Source organism: Podarcis bocagei (assembly GCF_964188305.1).
Source record: "Podarcis bocagei genome assembly, chromosome: 1".
Lineage (NCBI taxonomy): Eukaryota > Metazoa > Chordata > Lepidosauria > Squamata > Lacertidae > Podarcis > Podarcis bocagei.
The window spans coordinates 43,598,853-43,622,013 of NC_138125.1; the positions used below are offsets into that span (position 1 = coordinate 43,598,853).

General features: G+C 43.3%; 1 protein-coding gene across 1 annotated transcript in view; it reads right to left on the minus strand.

Moving 5' to 3' along the window:
* The window catches only part of BMF (Bcl2 modifying factor), a 67,431-nt gene extending 64,438 nt beyond the window's left edge, over nucleotides 1-2,993 (minus strand). The window contains exon 1 of the mRNA XM_081210203.1: nucleotides 2,877-2,993. The gene's annotated coding sequence lies outside the window, so the exon portion shown is untranslated. The remainder of the gene's footprint in view (nucleotides 1-2,876) is intronic.
* Between the last annotated feature and the right edge of the window lie 20,168 nt (nucleotides 2,994-23,161).

Below are 23,161 nucleotides of genomic sequence, written 5' to 3' on the forward strand. Positions count from 1 at the left end.
AAGTAGAAATTAAACAGGGAAATCGTTTTCAGGTGTGGAAATACAACCAAGGGGAAGTTTCAACTGTTGACACCATATCTGTCAGACATACTATTTCCTTGGGCCTGCCACCCCCACCTACAAAAGAGGGCACACATTTGCAAGAGTAGGCAAATTTCTATCCTCTTTTTGAGTGCCACAGAGGGCCCATATTTGGTCCAATTCTGGACGCAGAAAATCCTGTTGGCAGCCCTGGTTCTACTGTGTGCAAGCCGTTCTTCTGCCAGCACAAAGTAACCATTGGATAAGACCCAGAAAAGTGTGCATATTGTTTAAACAGCATTTCCTCTGTGGCCCTGTTCCTTACAAGCTCATCTGTTCTCATAGAATTATGGAACTGGTAGTAATCTTCGAGGTCATCGAGTCCAGACTTCCATTCCATGCAGGGTCTACAATGGAACTATGTTGTGGGATGGGACTACAGCATCCCTGATACATGGCTACCCAGTCTCTGCTTAAAGATCTCCAGCAAGTTTTAGATTTCTGCCTCCTGATTTTCTGTCCTTTGCTTTCCTGATTTTGCAGGCCAGATTTCTTGATCGTTGGTAATGTTTTATGCTTTTGGAAACAGATTTTGCAATCTGAATCAAATTTGGGCTTTTTTCACATGGTTAAGAATTGGCTTCTTGTGTTTCTCGTGGCAGCAGTTAAAATGTGATACCTGCACTGGCTAGAGAATGCAATTTCTTTTTCGTTTTCTCTCCCAAGTTAACAGGATTGGTAGATGCTTTTGCAGTCTTCTGTATGAACCAAGCCTTAGGGCTCCTGCACACGCCCACTTGTCCCGCTGCTTTCCCCCAGGGAAAACCCACTCTTTACTGCTTAACTGAAGCAATTGGACCCATGCTTTCTACTCACAAGACAAGGGGAAGTATGGACGAGCCCTTACTCAGTACAGTGGTACCTTGGTTCTCAAACACCTTGGAACCCAAACGACTTGGAACCCAAACACTGCAAACGCGGAAGTATTCCGGTTTGTGAACTTTTTTCAGAAGCCGAACGTGATCTGTTTTGAGTGCCACACCTCCGTTTTGAGTGTTACGCTAAGGTCTGTCTGTTTTTGCTATTTATTTTGAGTTTTTTGTTTTTGCGGCTTTTTTGTTTTGTTTTTGTGACTGTGTGGAACCCAGTTCAGCTACAGATTGATTGACTGACTGATTGTGTGACTTCAGTACATTGCTTTCATTTTATGGATCATTGGTCTCATTAGATAGTAAAATTCATGTTAAATTGCTGTTTTAGGGGTTGCTTTTAAAAGTCTGGAACGGATTGATCCATTTTGCATTGCTTTCTATGGGAAAGCACGCCTTGGTTTTGGAATAGACTTCCAGAACAGATTAAGTTTGAGAACCAAGGTACCACTGTATAGTGACTAAGGATGACAAATAAGCATTCAAATATCAGAAATAGAAGGAATCAATCTAAGATTATAACCCGGCAATCAGTTAGGCTACAGTATTTTGGTTTAAGGCCATTACAACACAATTGTAAAGCATATTTACTCCATTACATTGAATGTGATTTATACCCTAATAAATGTATGTAGGTTTGGCACCAGTGGGAGAATTCCTCCCAAAGCAGATATTACCATCAGAGGAGGAATTTTACTCAGGAACATAGAACGGAAGGAAAGAGCTAAATTCTCCCTCCATGCATGCTCTCAAACAATTAATTCTCAGCCCCACGCCAAGTTGATGCAATTTGCATTTTTAAAAACCTTCAGGTTAAATTGAAAGACATAGTTAGCAACACATTTAGCAATGCATGGAAACGAGTGAAGGAGAGGGTCTGTTTTGACCTAAGTGTATTGCATATTTATTTTTTAACCCCCCTTAAGTTTTAATGTAGGATAACAATAAATTTGTAAAATGCTCTCCCCATTTTCCCATTCAAAAGTGTTAAGCATATACAAATGCCTGCTTTTTTGACTGTCTGTTGTGCACTAATGTTTCCCCTTTCCTAAAATTATTGTAAATTAATATCATTTCATCTCGTTATGCTTTACTCAAGGTGCTAACATAAATTAAAGACTTAATCTTTGTAGCAGTGAAGTGTGGCTACGGAAAAGTTCCTCCGTTTTCACTGGGCATCCACAGCACTCTTTTCTGCAACGTGCTCCACCCTAATCCTAAATGTAAAAACCAAAAGGAAGCTGAAAACAAATATGAAAATCTTTGCCCTTGACAAAGTATATACACTTTACTGGGGACTGGGAGTAAGTCTCAGTGAACTCTAAGGGACTTACCTCTGATCAGACATACATGGGGTGACTTTGTTAGCTAGTGTGTGGTTTTTTTGAAGCCACTACTAATGGCCTTTGATTTAGCTTTCACTCCCATAAATACTAAAAGCTTCTTTGGCCGAAGGGCGCTTCCAAGCAGTCACTTTGGGGATGAGATTCAGTCACAATCTGGCAGATTTAAGCACTGCAATTAAAGAAGATTTGGAGGTCTTGTGAAACAAACCTGCTTTCTCCAAAGATCTATCACCAATGCAGAAATTGACAGGGAAATGGATTGAACAGTGTCGGTTAACACTTGCTGGGCCCGTGGTTTTATCATCTCCCCACAAACAAATCAGGCTGAATGCTCTTTAAACAAGTCATCTGGAAGTGACTCTAGAAATAATAGGAGGAAGCTTATTTTCCAGACAATGGCACCAAGCAGTTTTCTGAAATTATAGTTTGTGCTATGGAGTAGGCAGTAATACTCAGTGGGACTTACTTCTGAGTAAGCATGCATAGAATTGGCTGGCACAGCTGCTGGGACACATCCTTTACACTGTGCGTGAAAATGGAGATATACCATGTGTAAAAGAAACAAACGAGAACAGCTCACCCTTTTTCTTTGTCCTGCCTGTTCTTAGGGTTGTTAGTCACAGATCCCCGTGTCAGGAAGACTCCTCTGTCCTTTCGCTCCTTTTCCTCCTCTACTCCTTTTAAGCATTTGTTGTTTCTACAAAATTGGTTGCAAGGCAGAAACAGATTTTCATTTTTAATAACAAGTGAGCTTCAGGTTCCCAAGGGAAGAAATGTCCTCCATTGGATACAAGGAGGTCTTGTGTCACCCAAATACTTTATTTATTAAAGAGACAGAACAGATCCTCTTACTACCCCCTCTCCATCCCACCCCTTGTAAAGACACCTCCCTAAATCAGATAAGATGTTTACAGGGCCTTCATCTCCTCCACCCATCCCCAAGATCTTAGAAGATGCCCTTGTGAAGAACAAGATATTTTGCCCTCATTTTGTTGCATCCCCTTAGCTTGCCTTGATAGTGCTAAGAGAGGTAGCTTGCTAGCAATCCATCAGTTAAGCATAGCAGAATGTTCCCCTGAATAGTTTGTACTTTTTGCATACAGATGGAATTCTTCCCTCCTCTTTTTTGATCCAGTAGACCTGTACTCCAAAAACGGCTATGAGTGTTAAACAGCAAAAATTCACAGCTATTTGCTTTTCTGATGCCTCTTCCGCAGATGCTAAAGTTTTGGCAAGAGTAGTGGCACCTTCTGATGGGCAGTGCACATCATAGCACAAACACATGTTTTTGCCTTTCCATTTAAAACAATTACACATGCACACTATTGAAATAAATATATATATTGTGCTTTATCAGTAGTGCACTTTCACACCAGCTAAATGAATTACAGTGGTGCCCCGCAAGACGAATGCCTCGCAAGACGAAAAACTCGCTAGACGAAAGGGTTTTGCGGTTTTTGAGCTGCTTCGCAAGACGAATTTCCCTATGGGCTTGCTTTGCAAGACGAAAACGTCTTGCAAGATTGTTTCCTTTTTCTTAACACCGTTAATACAGTTGCGACTTGACTTCGAGGAGCAACTCATAGAACGCGGTGTGGTAGCCTTTTTTGAGGTTTTTGGTGATTTTTGAAGCTTTTCCAAAACTTTTCCGACACCATGCTTCGCAAGACGAAAAATTCGCTAGACGAAAAAACTCGCGGAACGAATTAATTTCGTCTTGTGAGGCACCACTGTATTAGACTGCACTTTAATGGTGCTCAGCATGCACAGTCCATCACTAACTAAAACAAACAGCAGGCCTAGAAGACCAGGTATGGATCACTGTCTGCATTGGCTCAGGGTTGGAACCCATGCCCAGTGCAGGCTTACAAGCGAGATTTGTTTTTTAGATGCCCCTACAGATTACTGTATGTCAGGCCACTGCACTGATGCCAATGATCTGTGCTCTGGAGGAAGGAAGGAATGGGTAGGCTGCTTCAGTGATGTGAATAACAACTTCTCGTGTCTATCCTGGGGGTCGTTCCTATGTCTATAGTTTTAGATTATGGAAATGATCAGCAGCACATTTCATCATCAGGTTGCAGCTGTTTCAGATACTAATCTGGTGACTATCATGCATCCTAACTTTCTAGACAGTTATACACTTGTCCGTATATGTGCTAGGATTTTCCTACAGCATTTGCACATTTGTGCATGCATGTCAGTATAATCTCTACGCCAGGCATAGGCAAACTCGGCCCTCCAGATGTTTTGGGACTACAACTCCCATCATCCCTCACCACTACTCCTGTTAGCTAGGGGTGATGGAGTTGTAGTCCCAAAACATCTGGAGGGCCGAGTTTGCCTATGCCTGCTCTACGCTGTGTGCTTCTGTGTATTGTAAATAAAAGTATTCATGAATGTACTGGGGTGGGGGTGGGGAATGGGGAGATCTTGGCTCTTGTCTATTATGCTTGGCCTTCTTGGAACACCATTAAATTTGCATGGTGTTTTCCTCAAATGTCTCCTTACTCTTTTGTTCAGCTCAGGCCACTGCTGACCAAAGTGACTCCAAGGCTAGACAGAGGGATGGGTTGTAGTTGGGTTCCACCAGTCTTGCTGTATCTAAGGAGCTGTCAATCAAAGACCAGTTTCAGGCTGTAACCTGCTACTGCCGAGAGGGGCCAGCACCAGGGATTCATTCTAACCTGAGGCGATACCTTAAAGCACAGTATGAATTAAAACACCATCAATATGCACGCAAAGTCAGTGATACGACTGAAAAAATGCATCATTAAAGTATTATTAGGGCTCATCTTCCTTTTACGTTTTTCAACTTGCTTTTTATGCACTAATAGTTCATTGAATTTTTAACGTTAGAAATGTTTGCCTCTCACTGGATAGTGACAGAACAAATAAATCCCTCTTGATCCGGTAAGGCTGAAATCTTAGGCACTTTATTAAGGAGCAAAGTCCCATTGAACGTAGAGGAATTTAAGCTCAGTAGCCCTCAATGGTTTTTGACATAATGAAGCAATGGGTTTTGTTTGTCCAGCTTCCTGACATAATTGGTATTCAGAGATAATAGGCTTGCAATGATTCTCTTCAGTTTTGTCTGAGAATCTAAAGGAAGTAATTCTGAGTTCTTGTTTTGGATACACCTGGAATATAGCGTAAGGCAGCATTCACATCAGTTTTCCCAACGTTTCCTTAATTTAATTTCCACATTATTAACCGCTCTATTCTGCCTTGGTCAGACCACACCTGGAATACTATATCCGGTCTGGACACCACAGTTTAAGGAGGATGTTGACAATCTGGAATGTGTGCAGAAGAGGGCAACCAGGATGATCAAGGGTCTGGAAACCAAGCCTTATGAGGAGTGGTTGAGGGAGCTGGGTATGTTTAGCCTGAGAAAGAGGAGACGGAGAGGAGATATGAAAGCCATCTTCAAATATCTCAAGGGCTGTCACATGGAAGGGGGAATAAGCTTGTTTTGTCCTGCGCTGGAGGGTAGGACTTGAACCAATGGCTTTAAGTTGCAAGAAAGAAGATTCCAACTAAACTTCAGGAAAATCTTTCTGAAAATAAGAGCTGTTTGACAGCGGAATGGTTTCCCTTGGGAGGTTATGGACTCTCCTTCCTTGAAGGTTTTAAATCAGAGGTTGGATGGCCATCTGCCATGGATGCTTTAAGCTGAGATTTCTGCAGACTAGATTGGACTAGATGACGCTTGTGGTCCCTTCCAATTCTATGATTCTATGATTGTATATTTGAGCTTTCATATTACATAAAAGCCATTTCCAGAAATATAGTGTAATATAGCACAGGTTTACTGCTCATTTCCATGTTATTCAAAAATGGAATTTTGTTTAAAGCAAATAACATGGAAATGAGTGCTAAATTTGCAATATATTCCACTATATTTCTGGAAGTGGCTTTTACTTCACGTGAAAGCTCAAATATAAAGTGAAAATTAACAGCTAGGGAAACGTGGGGGGAAATGGAATAAACTGATGTGTAAATGCAGCCTTTGTGTAAATATGTTAAGGATTGCAGCCTCAATTTGTTAACTAACTCCAGCCCACAATCTTTGCTGCCCCAATTTTTAGCTGTAGCCATCTTTGAGCAAGTGGAGGAGGGGAAGGACATAAAAACTTAGGAAAGACATATTTGATCGGTATCTCTAGACAATATTGTTTTTCAGACAGTTTATGGAATGTATCTCAGACTGAATTATTCTTTTAAAAAAGAGGTAGAAACTAAAGCTGAGGGATAAATACTGATGACTCTTCTCTATGTTTGAGCGCGGGGCATGTCTTATTTAAAAAGAGAAGCAAGAAAGAAAAGTGAGATAGAGACTATCTGAGCGAAAGATACTGAAGTACAATCCCGGTGTGAATAATTGAAGTGGAATCTGGAATGCACACCACATTATCAGGGACTTCTCGAGACTGCATCTGATCGGAAGAGCTGACTGTTACCTGAGAGGTAATGGAGAAGTTGTTGGCCTCAAGCTTTGTAGTCTCAGCCTGTTGTGGAACAGTGACACCAGGGATTGAGCAGCAGGCGGAGGGAGGAAATCCTTCAGGGGGCACCTTAACTCACTGCACAAAGTGCGTCGGATTTGAAAACCAGGCACCAGTCCAAAGTCTAAACACAGCCTCACAAAGCAATTGTTCAGCGATGCCAGGGGCAGCCAAGAGCTGGCCTCTGAGGAAAGAGTGCCAGGATTTCGACGGCAGAGATGCCAAAGGAGATGACAGACTCAAGTAATCACTTCTCACTCACTTTTGCTACTGAACACCCTTCCAGCAGAAGCTGCTGAGAGGCTGTTTGCACACCTCCTGCCTGCTTTTTGAAAGATAATGTTCTTATAACTGAACCTACACAATACGTTCTCGACCACAGAACCGTCACACATCTCTTAGGTCCAGTTTGCATGTGGGCCCAACACACAGTTTTCACATGCGCTGAAGTATGGGAGTGAACTTTGAGCTCACAACGAATACAACTGACAGTATGAACTGAGGCCTGTACACACAATTGACAGCAAATGAGCTCTGTTCATACAATTCATCCAGCCTTTCTTATTTATTTTGCAGTGGACAGCAAACTGCAGTCAATTCATGCAGGTATCTATGTACACAGGAAGGTCCCAGTTCACATTAAAGGATTTTTTTTACATATATGGAGGACATAGTGTCCAAACACTTCCAAAGCTTTTATTTTTAGTACAGTGGTGCCTCGCAAGATGAAATTAATTCGTTCCGCAAGTTTGGCCGTCTAGTGAATTTTTCATCTTGCGAAGCACGGTTTTAACGGTTTAACAAAGTCACAAGACGTTTTCGTCTTGCGAAGCAAGCCCATAGGGAAATTCGTCTTGCGAGGCAAATCGCAAACGGAAAAACCTTTCGTCTAGCGAGTTTTTTGTCTTGCGAGGCATTCGTCTTGCGAGGTACCACTGTACATGAAAGATGGTGCTTATGGACACATGCAGATGATTACTCACTAACTCTTCAAAAAGAAAGAGCAAGGCACTTGAAGCTGCCTTAAGTTATACTGAGGTAGTTCATGGGCACACCTAACTCAGTGCTGTAAACTCTGACTGATAAATGCTTGCCAATGATTTATGCATTTATTTATTAAATATATAAACCCCCCGTTATCCAAGGATCAAAAGTCAGTTTACAATACTAAAACATAAAAAATAATCTTTGGCAATTACTCGTAGATGGTCTACCATAAACATGGTTTTAAAAGTGAGTCCGTGATTGTGGAGGCCAATTGTGGATCCACGCATCCTTCCACAGTAGGGACATACCGTAGGTTTCTGGACGGGAGTTGATCATGGTGAGGATCTGCCAGACGTGCCTTCCTCTTAGCTCGTTTCTCCCTTTCGTCCTGACTTTGAGCTTCTTCAAAGTCCATGATGCCTTTGGTAGAGGCCAGTATTTCCCAATTATCAGTGCTTATACTTTAAACCCCTTTTGTTGGCCACTGGTATTTCCCTTTCCATTCTTAAGTTGGGAATAGAGTAGTTGCTTTAGAAGACGATAATCATGACCAGTCCAACAAAGCTGAGTGGGAAGTTTTAATCTACGTAGCTTTTTAAAAACAGAATTGCCTTTAAGATATATTCTTTTAAAATTCTGGTTTTAATGTATTATGTGTTTGTTTACAATATTCTAAGTCGCTTTGAATTGCTGTGGCAAAAAAGCAACCAATAAATTTAATGAACGAATGACGTGGAAGTGCTTTCACAAAACAATCCTCACAGATACATTCTGAAGGTGTGTGGTTGTGCAGTGGCGTGTAAGCTTCAATGTCTGAGACTGAATGCAAGGGAAAGTATGCATGTTTATGTTCTCATAAATGGTTAATGTTTGGTTTCCTTGGAGGACAACTAAGGAAGGAAAAATAAATGTACTTCTGTGACAATGTAGATCCATTTACTTTCCCAAGATATTTAAAGACGATGAGCGTGAATAGTGGGCAGTCACCAGATCTTACGAGACAGGGATCAGTGTAGCTAGAAATGTCAATCAAAAGATGATAGCTGATATTTCAGCATCTGTACTACACTGTTGTGTAAGGAGTAGATGGTTTATTCAGTGGCTTCTCAATGACAAATGTCAGTTGTAAACCTTTCTACGGTGCATATCATAGTCGTATCTGAGCTCTATCTCAGCTGTCTGGAAGTCAGTAACAGAAAACGGCCATTTGATCCTGGCATTTTTAAAACTCTAATCTCATCTATCTATCACATGCTCTGCTGAGTGGTACCTGACCACCTTAACAGAAATTACACAAAGTCAGCAACCTTCCTGGAAGAAGCATTGTGTGTTAAAGTATTATTTACCCCAGTAAATAATGTCACCCTAATTATAATTAGAATAGCGTCTGCTGCATTGAAAGAAATTGAGACCCAGGTGGATATCTTTTGGTCATCCATATGCAACCCTAGTCACGCAGAATCTAGTGCACAATGTAACAAGGGTGTGTTTATCGGATCTATAGTGTGCCCATACCACTAGTAATATGTAACTGTGAAAACATACTGGTGTGGTTATAACTGATAGTATTCAGTTGCTGAGGCAGCAGGTGTTATTTACATTGCCGGCATATCATCAATGTAATTAACTCCCTGCTGCTCACAGATATGCATCTCAACTTCATGTTGAATAGAGATCAATTGAGGTGGGGGGTGGGGTGGTTTCCTCCCAGCCTCTAATGCAGTGTTTCCCAACCGGTGTTCCGCGGCACACGAGTGTGCCGTGAGACATCGGCTGGTGTGCCGCGAGATGCCTGGAGGGAGGCGGGCGAGTCGGGCGGCGAGAGGCGGGGCGGCGGCGGCGAGGAGAGGCCGCGCCTCCTGCTGCTGCCTGGCGCTCCTCCTCGCAGCCGGCAGCGCTGCCTGGGCGCCTCCGCGCGACTCTGCCTCGCTGGGTTTGGTCTCCCAGCAGAGACGGGTCACACGCGCACCTCCCTCCCTCCCTCAGCCTGCGCGGAGGGAGAGCCAGAGAGAGGCATCGCTCCTGCGCGGCGGGAGAGGGAGCAGCCGGAGCGATGCCCCAAACGAGCTGAATTCCGAGCGAGGGACTGAGGGGGGAGGGAAAAAAACTTTCACTTTCGTGCGTCCCTCCCGGCGTGACGCTGCGCGCTGACGTCACGGGGCGGGGCTTTAATGGTGGTGTGCCGCGAGATTTTTTTTCAGTAAACAGGTGTGCCGTTGCCCAAAAAAGTTTGGGAAACACTGCTCTAATGAATACTGAATGCTAGCCAAAATAGCCAATATGCTCCTTTTATATTAGTTTATTTTATTTTAAAAATTACCGTATTTTTCGCTCCATAGGACGCTCCTGACCAAAAGACGCACCAAGTTTTTAGAGCAAGAAAACAAGAAAAAAAATCTGACTCAAATTTTGTACTAAACTATTTAAAACAGCAAAGTGTGTGGCTCCTGTCCACTTTGCTGCTTTAAAGCAAGCCATGGTATATAATGATGAGAATGGAAAAAGGACACATTCCATTATAATGTAGCTGTTTTCATTATCACTGGGAAGTCAGTATTGGCAGCAGTCACAAAAACTAAAATTTGAGCTTTTTACTGTTATTAATCAAGAGTATTAATAGTCAGGGAGAGAAACCAGGGCTGTGCAAATGAGAAGTGCTTGGAGTATGGAGGAACAGCAAAAAGATGATAATAATAATAATAATAATAATAATAATAATAATAATAATAATAATAATAATAATAATAATAATAATAATTTATTTATACCCCGCCCATCTGGCTGGGCCTCCCCAGCCACTCTGGGCGGCTTCCAAAAGAATATTAAAATACTGTGACGCGAAAGATCAAATGATTGTGCTCCAGTTCCTAAATCTCTGAAGTTTTCTCAAAACAGGCATGGTTGTTTTGAAAGGAAGATTCAAAATGGAGTGACTGAGCAAAGAACAGAGGAGGAAAAGAGGGCAGATAAATAGCTTCCATTCAATACCAAGAGAACACAATGTTTTTGGTTTAGTATAGGTGGACTGTACTTGTAAGAATTTGTATAATGAATTATAGAGTTGGAGTGGAATATCAGAGCCTCTTTTCAGCAGTAAAGATTAGCTACTAGGAACATGGTCCACACACACAGGATGTCTGGTTATAGTTTAAACTGTTCCTGAGCCAGATACCTGCTCAGTTTTAGCTGAAATTACTATTACTGGTTTGTAGAGATGCTTTGCATGTATTTATGACTATTTCCCCAAAACTGCTACTTGAAGAAATCCCCAAACTTACTATTTTTAAACTTCAAATGGAGCTCAGAATCCAGTTAGGCAATCCTTTGCAGTTGAATTAGGAGGCACTGAGAGACAGCAATTTGCTGCTCCCCACCCCCACCCTCCACCCCAGGAGCACACAGCCTTCCCTCTGCTTGCAAACCTTGCAAACCTTGTCGGGACTTCAGGGGAAAGCAAAGTCTGTAGGCAGAGCAGTGTAGCTCCCCACCCCCCACCCCCAAAAAGCACCCCAGCAGCACACAATCTTCCCACTGCTTGCAAACCTTGTCGGGACTTCAGGGGAAAGCAAAGGCTGTAGGCAGAGCAGTGTGGCTCCTCCCCCCCACCCCCAAAGAGCAGCCCAGGAGCGCACAGCCTTCCCGCTGCTTGCAAACCTTGTCGGGACTTCGGGGAAAGCAGAGGCTGCGGGCAGAGCACCGTGGCTCCTCCCCCCACCCCCAAAGAGCAGCCCAGGAGCACAGGACAACAGCGATGTGGCTCCAGGGAACACACATTCGCTCCATAGGACGCACAGACTTTTCCCCTTACTTTTTAGGAGGGAAAAAGTGCGTCCTATGGAGCGAAAAATACGGTATAAACCACCCACCTTCAAAAAGACTGCTAAGGCATACCAAAAAAAAATTAAATAAAAACAAAGTACAAAGTTAAAGGGGGGTGGGAACCCCACATTAAATCTATTTGTAAAACCAGCAGGAACAATATCCAGTTATGCTGCCCTGGAAAAGCCTGGTTGAATAAAAAAAGTATTTAGTAGATGCCTAAAAATGACTTGTTGGCACCATCCTAATTTCCAGGGTAGCTGTTCCAGAGTATTCCTTCTGTGCGTAGAACATGTAGAAAGGAAATCTCCAGTGAAGGAGGAGTTAACATTAGCCCCACTGCTTAGGGGGTCTGTGTCTCAAACTGTGGTTGTCTATAATGGACCATCTCCAGGTTCAACATGGAAAATAAAATTTTTATGCTACTGGGGTTTTATTATTGTAGCCATCTTGAAGCTATGATAAAGCAAGATATAAATCCAATGAACAAAGAACATTACTTCCTTCATTGAGGAACTCCAGGCTTCCATGGAATACAGTTTGAACAAAAAATATATACAGTGGTACCTTGGGTTAAGTACTTAATTTGTTCCAGAGGTCTGTTCTTAACCTGAAGCTGTGCTTAACCTGAAGCACCACTTTAGCTAATGGGGCCTCCTGCTGCTGCCACACCACCGGAGCACGATTTCTGTTCTCATCCTGAAGCAAGGTTCTTAACCTGAAGCACTATTTCTGGGTTAGCAGAGTCTGTAACCTGAAGCGTATGTAACCTGAAGTGTATGTAACCTGAGGTACCACTGTATACGGTGCAGAGATAACTGTATGTGGCTGCTCCCTAGTCCTTCCTTTGAAAACACAGCAAGTCAGAGCATTTTCCAGATGTTGAGGTCATTTCCCTAGCATTTGATTAAAGTTTAGGACAGACTGGTTTACAAATGTAATCCTATACTTCAGGTGTAGCCAAAGTGATGTCTTCCATATGCTGTTGGACTATAACTCCCATCAGCCCAAGCCAGCATGGCCAGCGATCAAGGATGATGGGAGTTGTAGTCCAACAACATCTGGAGGGAAGCACACTGGCTATCCCTGCTATACAGGTATACTCAAATGTAACTCCCAATGCATTCAGTAGGGCTTACTAGCAGGCAAATAAGTACAACCAAATCCTAACTATGTTTATTTGGGATTTAGAGTGCAATCCTTACGTGTTTATCCTTGCAGATTTCATTGAAGCTGGCAGGGCAATCCTATTCATGAGTAGTCAGAAATAAGTCCCACTGAGTTCAATTGGACTTACTCCAAGGTAAGCAGGGTTGGGGCCTTAAATTCAGATAAGCATGTTGAAGATTGCAGTGCTGCAAAGAAAGAAAGGGAACCAGGCAGAGGGCCTTCTTGGTAGTGGTGTCTGCCCTGCCCATAAGATGCCAAGGAGATAAACAGCTATATGACATTCAGAAGACATCTGAAGGCAGCCCTGTACAGTGGTGCCTCGCAAGACGAAATTAATTCGTTCCACAAGTTTTTTCGTCTAGCGAATCTTTCGTCTTGCGAAGCACGAAATCCCATAGGAATGCACTGAAATTCAATTAATGCGTTCCTATGGTCAAAAAAGTCCAAACAAAGCCAAATTTGGTACAACAAGAGTTTATTAAGTGCTCTTTAAAGTCACACATACTGTAAAGAGCATTTCAAAAATTGAAGGAACAGTAAATTAAGTTTCTAAACATGACAGAAAAGCATTTAAAAATCAACAAAGTGTACAGTACATTTTCTAAGACTCTGGGGGACAACTCGAAGAAGGTTCCTCTTCCACTCTTTGCTTCTTGCTGAAGAACCCCCTCCTTAACTGTTCCCCCAGCCACCCACCACACAGAAATTCAAATCCAGAATTTTTTTAAAAAAACAGCAGAGTGGTCCAATGGTCACAGAAAATCATAAAAATGCAGGGGGGGGGGGAACAAGCTTCCAGATTCTTGCAAACCCCTCCCCAACACCAAGTCGTTGAATTCCAAACACCCCAACCCAAAATCCAAAAACCCCCAAAAAAGTTTTAAAAGTTTAACTTACCAAATGGCTGCAAAAGAAGTTTTGGAAAAGCTTCAAAAATCACCAAAGTCTTCAAAAACCTCAAAAAAGGCTACCACACCACGTTCTATGAGTTGCTCCTCGAAGTCAAGTGGCAACTGTATTAATGGTGTTAAGAAAAAGGAAACAAACTTGCAAGACGTTTTCGTTTTTCGTCTTGTGAAGCAAGCCCATAGGGAAATTCGTCTTGCGAAGCAGCTCAAAAAACGCAAAACCCTTTCGTCTAGTGAGTTTTTCGTCTTGCGGGGCACCACTGTATAAGGAAGTTTTTAATGTTTGATGTTTTACTGCGTTTTTATATTCTGTAGGAAACAACCCAGAGTGGCTAGGGCAACCCAGTCAGATGGGTGGGGAATGATAATAATAATACTGTGGCTATAACTTTCAATGAAGAAATAAATACTTAAAAATACCTTAACAACTCATGCAACCCTCTGAAAGATATAGAGGCCCTCATATACAACGGGGAACAGGATGCTCTGCACTACCATCTTTGAGCAGGCTTGTTAAAATATTCCCATTCCTGAATAAGAGCATGATATTTGAATCCTAGCTGCTTGAAGCATTTTTCTCCCTTGTAGCACCCGTTTCCTCTGCCTCCAGTGCAGGGATCCACATCCAGAAGCCTGTTGCCATTGATAGATCACCCTTGCTGGCATGGAGTGGAAGTCTTAGTCTTGATGGCCAATGCCAGACTAGTAAACAACCACTTGCTTGATCATCTGATTTGTACTTGCGAGTTAGAATTGCCTTCAAGCGATCAGGGAATATTATTAACATCGTCCTGTGCTTGGATGTGGGTTCTTTGGGTATGCTAAGCTTTCTCTATGAACAGACACTCTGTTCTTATGCCTTTTGACACCTTGTCCTTATATTGATTTCTGCAATTTCAGAACTCGCCTGTAGGTTAGTTTCAACCTGTCTGCCTCCAATGCCAAATGAAGAATAAACATTTTTAGAACTCGCATGCCCATTTTGTGGGAGAACGCCTGCCACTTTTGGATCTTGATGATATAGGCTTGAGTTAATATACCAGCGTACGGCCAGCTAAGAGGCCTGGAGCCAACACTACATTATCTCAAGTCACACTAAGCTAACAGTGCCTGCAATTAACAGGGGATCATGTGCCTAAGTCATATAAATAAATGAAAGGGACAGAGTCATCCTTCAGAGGCTTGTCACCTTTTAGGCACTCATGCATACCTTAAACACACCAGGCCAACACAACAGCCTGAGAACAAAATGAGCAATTAATTAAACAAATGCACAGTAACAGAGTAACTATCTGAAGAGTGGGAAAGCTTCCCAGAGCTGTATCTCCTAACTAGGGCCACGGTTCAAAAGAGAAAATAGGGATAGATAATAGCGACTCCCAGGGAATTTAGGAAAAGCCAGTGTGAATGTGTGCCCATCATAAACAAGGTGAATTCTATTTATTTGGATTCTATTTATGTTTGTTTCTGTGGGTGGTACCGGGTAAGGTGTGTGTGCATGCATACAGGTTGTTATCATCATACTTCATTATTTCTGCAACATGTAATGTGCAGGTTGTTACAATTTTATGATATCACAAGCACCATTCTGTAACAATATTAGCTCCTAATTGCGGCTTCTGGTGATGATGTACTGCTTATGATAAGCTCTGTGGCTTGTATTATGTGGATAGTCAATTGGATGAGATGTTAAGCACTTAATGAAACAGTCAGTTAATACAACAAGCCCTCTAATCTGTGAATTTTATGTCATTGTTACTGCTTTGAGTTGCAGCCATGTGAAATCCAAGCTGGGCTCAATGATTTCAGATAAGGCATATAAATGTTGCAAACCCAATGATGCTTGGTACTCTTTTAAAATTTCCAGTTCCTGTACAGTACTTTCTAATTAAAGGTTTGAGGTGAGGCTGTTCCTAGTTATCATTACCAAACTGCAGAATAATAATAATAATAATAATAATAATAATAATAATAATAATAATAATATCTTTATTGTCATTGCCCCCTTCAGGGACAACGAAATTACTTGACTGCTCCATAAAAACACTAATTAAACAATACAGTATAATACAGCAAGGGAGATTAGATGACTTTCAAAGTCCGGGCTTCCCATTCAGGTCCGAGATCGCTCTGGAGAAGAAGCTGTTCTTAAGACGGCTCGTTCTTGTCTTCATCGTCCTGTGTCTCCGTCCCGACGGCAAGAGCTCGAAGAGACAGTGACCAGGATGCGATGGATCTTTTACTATGTCCAGTGCCTTCCTATGGCACCTTGTGGCATAAATCTGTTCTAAGGTGGAGAGTGGGCAGCCAACAATGCTCTGAATATTTGTTACAAGTGAAAACAATGAAATAATGAAACCCCTGGTCATTTTGAATGGCTTCCTAAAGAACAACTATCAGCTCTACACCATTCCCTTGAAATACGTCCTTCACTGACAATTTTTTGTTAGCAGTTTAAGGAAAAGACTTACAACACCTTAATCCAGACTTTGCCAACTTGGAGACCTCCTGATGTTTTGGACTACAATGCCTATTAGCCTCTACCTGCTGAAGTACTTTTTGAATTTCAGCAGTATTCCACAATTAGTAAAGGTAAAGGTACCCCTGCCCGTACGGGCCAGTTGTGTCTGACTCTAGGGTTGTGTGCCCATCCCACTTAAGAGGCTGGGGGCCAGCGCTGTCCGGAGACACTTCCAAGTAACGTGGCCAGCGTGACGAAGCTGCTCTGGAGAGCCAGCACCAGCGAAGCACACGGAAACGCTGTTTACCTTCCCGTTATAAATCGGTACCTATTTATCTACTTGCACTTAGGGGTGCTTTTGAACTGCTAGGTGGGCAGGAACTGGGACCGAAAGACGGGAGCTCACCCCGCCGCGGGGATTCGAACCGCTGACCATGCGATCGGCAAGCCCTAGGCGCTGAGGTTTTACCCACAGTGCCACCCGCGTCCCACATTCCACAATTACTTCAGCGTTAAAGGGTAGAAGAGAAAATAAACTTTAAAAACCTGGAAAAACAACAACACAGTGATAAAAATAGCAGTGAGCAGAAAAAACAGAATGGCAATTTTCCCTTTTAAAACAACAATGCAGTTTCTAAAATTTATGCAACCATCCTATTTTATTTAAACGCTATTGTACAAATATTTTAATAACAAGAAATGTATCAGTAATAACATTAAAAGATTAACTAAAATATGCAGCTGATATGGTGCTGACTGGAAAGGTAACAGTGAAGGTGATAGACTCACTTGCCCAGTATGTCACTACACACATCTTGAAAAAGCCAAAAAAACAATAAAAGGGGTCATCCACACCTATGAAGGTTGTGCTACTGCCATTCTTTTAAAAGAAAATAAGATTTTCAACAGTCTGTAAAAATGGAAGCAGCGGGACGGGGGCGAGGAACACAGGAATGCAGCAACTGGATGATGTTGTGTAGATGTCTTGTATCATAGAAACACAGATTTGTAGAGTTGGAGGGGATCCTGAGGATGAAGAAGAAGAGAAGAAGAAGAAGAGTTTGGACTTGATATCCCGCCTTTCACTCCCCTTAAGGAGTCTCAAACTGATTAACAATCTCCTTTCCCTTCCTCCCCCGCAACAAACACTCTGTGAGGTGAGTGGGGCTGAGAGACTTCAAGAAGTGTGACTGGCCCAAGGTCACCCAGCAGTTGCATGTGGAGGAGCGGGGAAGCGAACCCGGTTCACCAGATTACAAGTCCACCGCTCTTAACCACTATACCACTACACCATGCTGGATCATCTAGTCCAAATCTCTGTGATGCAGGAATCCTGCCAACAGCTGCCCCTGGGTGGGCTCAAACCACCAATCCTTTTGTTAACAGCTAGACAAACTGACCCACTGCAGTGAATGAATGAAGTGTGACTATTCCACAATACATGCCTCGTGTAGAAACACAACACCACTTAGTTCAAGATGATAATGAGGTTCAAGGGAGCCATGCCAGGCTTTCAGGAGGATGTGCAAGACAGTTCATCTGATGGGGCTGAGGCACAGCACTAGCCTCCCAGCAGCAGTGTTGCTGCTGTTTATCAGGCGGAGGAGGAGGCAGTGTGGTTGAGGCTGAGCAAGTACTAGCCTACCTGCATGACCCCAACTTCACCACTACTTCAACCTTACCCTCCCAGTAAACAGCAGTGATACTGCTGTTGGGACACTGCTGCTTCTGCACCCCACTGGATGAGCCACTCCAGTGTGGCTATTGCACAACCAGCTGCAGAGCTGGTTCAGGGCAGAATGATGATGAGACTGGGGGCTATGTAAACTCGCCGGCAGAGCCAATCTGGCACTACTGCCAATGTGCCCACATTGACAGCCAATCTGGTGCTATCGCTGGTGTGCCTGCACAACTCTGTTTTTGCTGCTGTCATAACCCCACCTCCACAGCATCCAGGTAAGCTGCAGCAATGCCAGTTTTGGGATGGCAGCTCTGCAGCGCCGTACCATCAGTTCCTGGCTTACTGCGTGTCCTTTAGCAGTCATTCTCACTTAACCTAGCCCACCTTGCAAGATAAAATGGGGGGGGGGAGAACCATGTTTGAATTCCTTGGTGGCAGGGTGGGATATAAATGAAATTAATAAATACAATTAAAACAAAAAACAAAAATAAGTACATGTGCAATGTAACGTGGAATGAGGGGCAATTGTTCCCTGCCTAAATAGTGCCTCTGATATGTTTCTACACACTGCTTTTACTTTTGATCAAGAGTGCAGGACAAGTTTATTAAGTCAAACAATTTGCTTCAAGTCACGATACATAGTACCAATGGTTGTGGATAGTTAATTGAGGAAGTCTTTCTCCTATTTGAAGTAAGTTTTGAAGACATCTAGCCTAGTAGAATAAATGCGCAGGTTTTAATTTCAAAAATATGAATCCTGTATCTGATTTCATCTTCCTCTGCTAGAAGGGATACCAACCCGCACTAGTGTAACGCCATTTCACATGGTGTCAGGTGAAGAGGTATCTGTTGCTTTATGAAACTCACCAAGTGCACCTGGGTTAATAATTATTTCCTACCAATAGCCATATGGACAGGCCCCTTATTCTGGACTGGCCCTGTTTATATTCACAAGAGATATTCCATAGGGTGAACATTGTACAGTTCTGAACGCTTGTCTTAGGAAAGAGGAAATGTTTGCAGCTGGATTGTGACAAGAAATGTTTAGTCGGGGTGTGTGTGTGTGTGTGTGTGTGTGTGTGTGTGTGTGTGTGTGTGTATCTATATCTATATATATATATCCTATCCTAATAGCAGCACCTAGCGGCCAGAAATGCAAAGAAACAAACTACAGTGAAAATGTCTTGCTCCACATACTATACTTTCAAAGCACATTTGAAGCACATTCCCTGCTCAAACTGCCCAGAATTCGTTAAGAGGAAAATATGCTTCCAATGATATATAGATAGATGATAGATAGATAGATAGATAGATAGATAGATAGATAAAACTGACCCACTGCAGTGAATGAATGAAGTGTGACTATTCCACAATACATGCCTCGTGTAGAAACACAACACCACTTAGTTCAAGATGATAATGAGGTTCAAGGGAGCCATGCCAGGCTTTCAGGAGGATGTGCAAGACAGTTCATCTGATGGGGCTGAGGCACAGCACTAGCCTCCCAGCAGCAGTGTTGCTGCTGTTTATCAGGCGGAGGAGGAGGCAGTGTGGTTGAGGCTGAGCAAGTACTAGCCTACCTGCATGACCCCAACTTCACCACTACTTCAACCTTACCCTCCCAGTAAACAGCAGTGATACTGCTGTTGGGACACTGCTGCTTCTGCACCCCACTGGATGAGCCACTCCAGTGTGGCTATTGCACAACCAGCTGCAGAGCTGGTTCAGGGCAGAATGATGATGAGACTGGGGGCTATGTAAACTCGCCGGCAGAGCCAATCTGGCACTACTGCCAATGTGCCCACATTGACAGCCAATCTGGTGCTATCGCTGGTGTGCCTGCACAACTCTGTTTTTGCTGCTGTCATAACCCCACCTCCACAGCATCCAGGTAAGCTGCAGCAATGCCAGTTTTGGGATGGCAGCTCTGCAGCGCCGTACCATCAGTTCCTGGCTTACTGCGTGTCCTTTAGCAGTCATTCTCACTTAACCTAGCCCACCTTGCAAGATAAAATGGGGGGGGGGAGAACCATGTTTGAATTCCTTGGTGGCAGGGTGGGATATAAATGAAATTAATAAATACAATTAAAACAAAAAACAAAAATAAGTACATGTGCAATGTAACGTGGAATGAGGGGCAATTGTTCCCTGCCTAAATAGTGCCTCTGATATGTTTCTACACACTGCTTTTACTTTTGATCAAGAGTGCAGGACAAGTTTATTAAGTCAAACAATTTGCTTCAAGTCACGATACATAGTACCAATGGTTGTGGATAGTTAATTGAGGAAGTCTTTCTCCTATTTGAAGTAAGTTTTGAAGACATCTAGCCTAGTAGAATAAATGCGCAGGTTTTAATTTCAAAAATATGAATCCTGTATCTGATTTCATCTTCCTCTGCTAGAAGGGATACCAACCCGCACTAGTGTAACGCCATTTCACATGGTGTCAGGTGAAGAGGTATCTGTTGCTTTATGAAACTCACCAAGTGCACCTGGGTTAATAATTATTTCCTACCAATAGCCATATGGACAGGCCCCTTATTCTGGACTGGCCCTGTTTATATTCACAAGAGATATTCCATAGGGTGAACATTGTACAGTTCTGAACGCTTGTCTTAGGAAAGAGGAAATGTTTGCAGCTGGATTGTGACAAGAAATGTTTAGTCGGGGTGTGGGTGTGTGTGTGTGTGTGTGTGTGTGTGTGTGTGTGTGTGTATCTATATCTATATATATATATCCTATCCTAATAGCAGCACCTAGCGGCCAGAAATGCAAAGAAACAAACTACAGTGAAAATGTCTTGCTCCACATACTATACTTTCAAAGCACATTTGAAGCACATTCCCTGCTCAAACTGCCCAGAATTCGTTAAGAGGAAAATATGCTTCCAATGATATATAGATAGATGATAGATAGATAGATAGATAGATAGATAGATAGATAGATAGAAAGGCTAGGCATCATCATTCAAGGGGAGATATATAATGAGATTGACTTCCTGCTTCCAATATACTGCAACCTCGGGTTGCAAACGTGATCCGTGCAGGAGGCACGTTCACAACCCGCAGCATTCGCAACCTGCAGTGTTCGCAACCCAGCGCTGTGACTGTGCATGCGAGGGTCGCGATTTGGCACTTCTGTGTATGTGCAAAGCGTGATTTAGCATTTCTGCGCATGCGCTGAAACCCAGAAGTAACCTGTTCCGGTACTTCAAGGTTCGGCGCGGTGCACAACCCGAAATCACATAACCTGAAGAGTCTGTAACCCGAGGTACCCCTGTAATCAGCTCTTACTTCTGTATGCTCCCCTCCTCTGCACCACCCAATGTGATTATCTTCCCAAATGACATTCCTTAAGAAAAGGTTTAAAGGGTCAGGTAGTTAGTTACAGGACTGGAAAAGTTAGTGGGAAATGCTCAACAACTTTGCTCCCACTTTTTGAAATATGGCAACCCTAATCATAGCTGGCAGTCCAGTATATTTGTATTTTAACAACTGATATGGTCAAAACACCTTAACCCAGAGGTTAGCAAGGTTTACCTTGCCTGGGCCGGTTCACTCCAGCAGAGATCCCTCCGTGGGCCAGATTGTGCGCGCACGTGAATGAGCGCACCTGCGATTTCCAGCGTCTGCATCTGCGCAAAGGCGATTTCTGGTGTCTGTGCAGACGCAATTTCTGGTGCCACGGAAGCGAGTCACCACGCTGCATTGCACTGGTTTAAGCGCAGTGCACGGGGACTCGCCGAGCAGGTGGCTTGGTTCGGGGGTGGCTCAGGGGTCGGTTAAACGACCCCTGTGGGCCGTTTGTGGCCCACGGGCCTTAGGTTGCCTACTCCTGCCTTAACCCATGCCTCTGTTTCTTGTATTATTTCCCTTTTTATTTATTTTTTTGCATGTTGCTTAAATTGTATTGTTCAAAAACAGTAACAAAAACCTTTTAAAATAAAATAAAACAAAGAACTAAAGTTACAGCTGAGCCAAGCAAAGGTTGCATTCTTCCCCACCCCATCAATTGCAGTATTCACTGCAATTTACTCCCAATATATACTGCTAAAACGTGACTCCTTTTCTTCGGGATTGAATTAGACCATATGCGTGAGCAGTAGCAAATGAAGTGTGGAGCCAGGAAATCGTTCTACTGCACCCAGAAATGCTTTTGTCATTCGAAAGTCTGCCCAAAGAACTACTCTTCTGTTTGGCACAGCTCCCTAGCTCCTGCCTTAGCTTAATTCACTGAAAGAATCACATATTGCAGGTGTGTGGGGCGAGGGGAGTGGTCCTTTGATCCTTCAGGCGTTGCTGAAGGCCACTCCCATCAGTCCCAGCAAGGATAGCCAATGGCAAAGGCCAGGGATGATGCGAGTTGAGCAACACCTGGAAAGCCACTGTCTCTCCCCACCCGACATATTTCACCCCTGGCAACACTAGGAGCAAAAAGCAAGATCGCATGTGTGCATACATATGTGCAAATCTGGCGCTCCAGTGTCCCCATGCATGAACATGAGGCACAGTGCCAGATTTCTGTATAAGCTAAAAAAGCTGTAGCTTAGGACCCCACTCTCTTGGGGGGGGGCCCAAAAAATTTAAAAGAAAAAAAAACCTGGATGTACATTTCCAAAATATAAGATAAAAAACAAAGAAAGTAAAACCTATGTACAGCAACAGTATTTTGTGTTGTATAGGCTCCTATGATGTAAGTAATGGGCCCGCCTGCTAGCATGCTCCCTAAAATATGCTCATTTCTATATATAGGGTGCCTACATTCTGCATGTGCACATGGCTTTAGATACCTATTAGGTCCATAGATTACCACATAGCATATATTCAACACAAAAATGGTGACAATTTGATGTTGACAAAGGACAGCTGGACATATAAAGGGCCCCATTAACTTCAGTAGCTTAGGGCCTCATCAAACCCAAATCCGGCCCTGACGAGGCATGTTCTTGACTTGCGTGTTCGCCCGCCCCTGCCCGCTGCAACACACTATTTCCCCTTCTCTTCCTCTGTACTGTACTTTAAGATGGTAAGATCCTCGGGGCAGGGACCTGCTCTTTTGTACTCCGTAAAGCACACTGCTCGGTCACCGCCCCCGACCCTGCGCCTGCTTACTCGGAAGCCCCACTGTGCATATTCCCAAGTGTCTTCTCTCGCTCAGATAGCGGGCGTGCTGCTGGGAGCGAAAGTCCTGCAGAAGGCTGCACTGCGAAGCGAGCTCCGTTTCGCCCGCTCTCCTCGCTTTCAAGCGACACCCAGAGGGAACTACCGTTCCCATCATGCACCGGCGGACCCGTCATGCTTTGCATTCCCTACCATCCAATGGCAGGCGGCA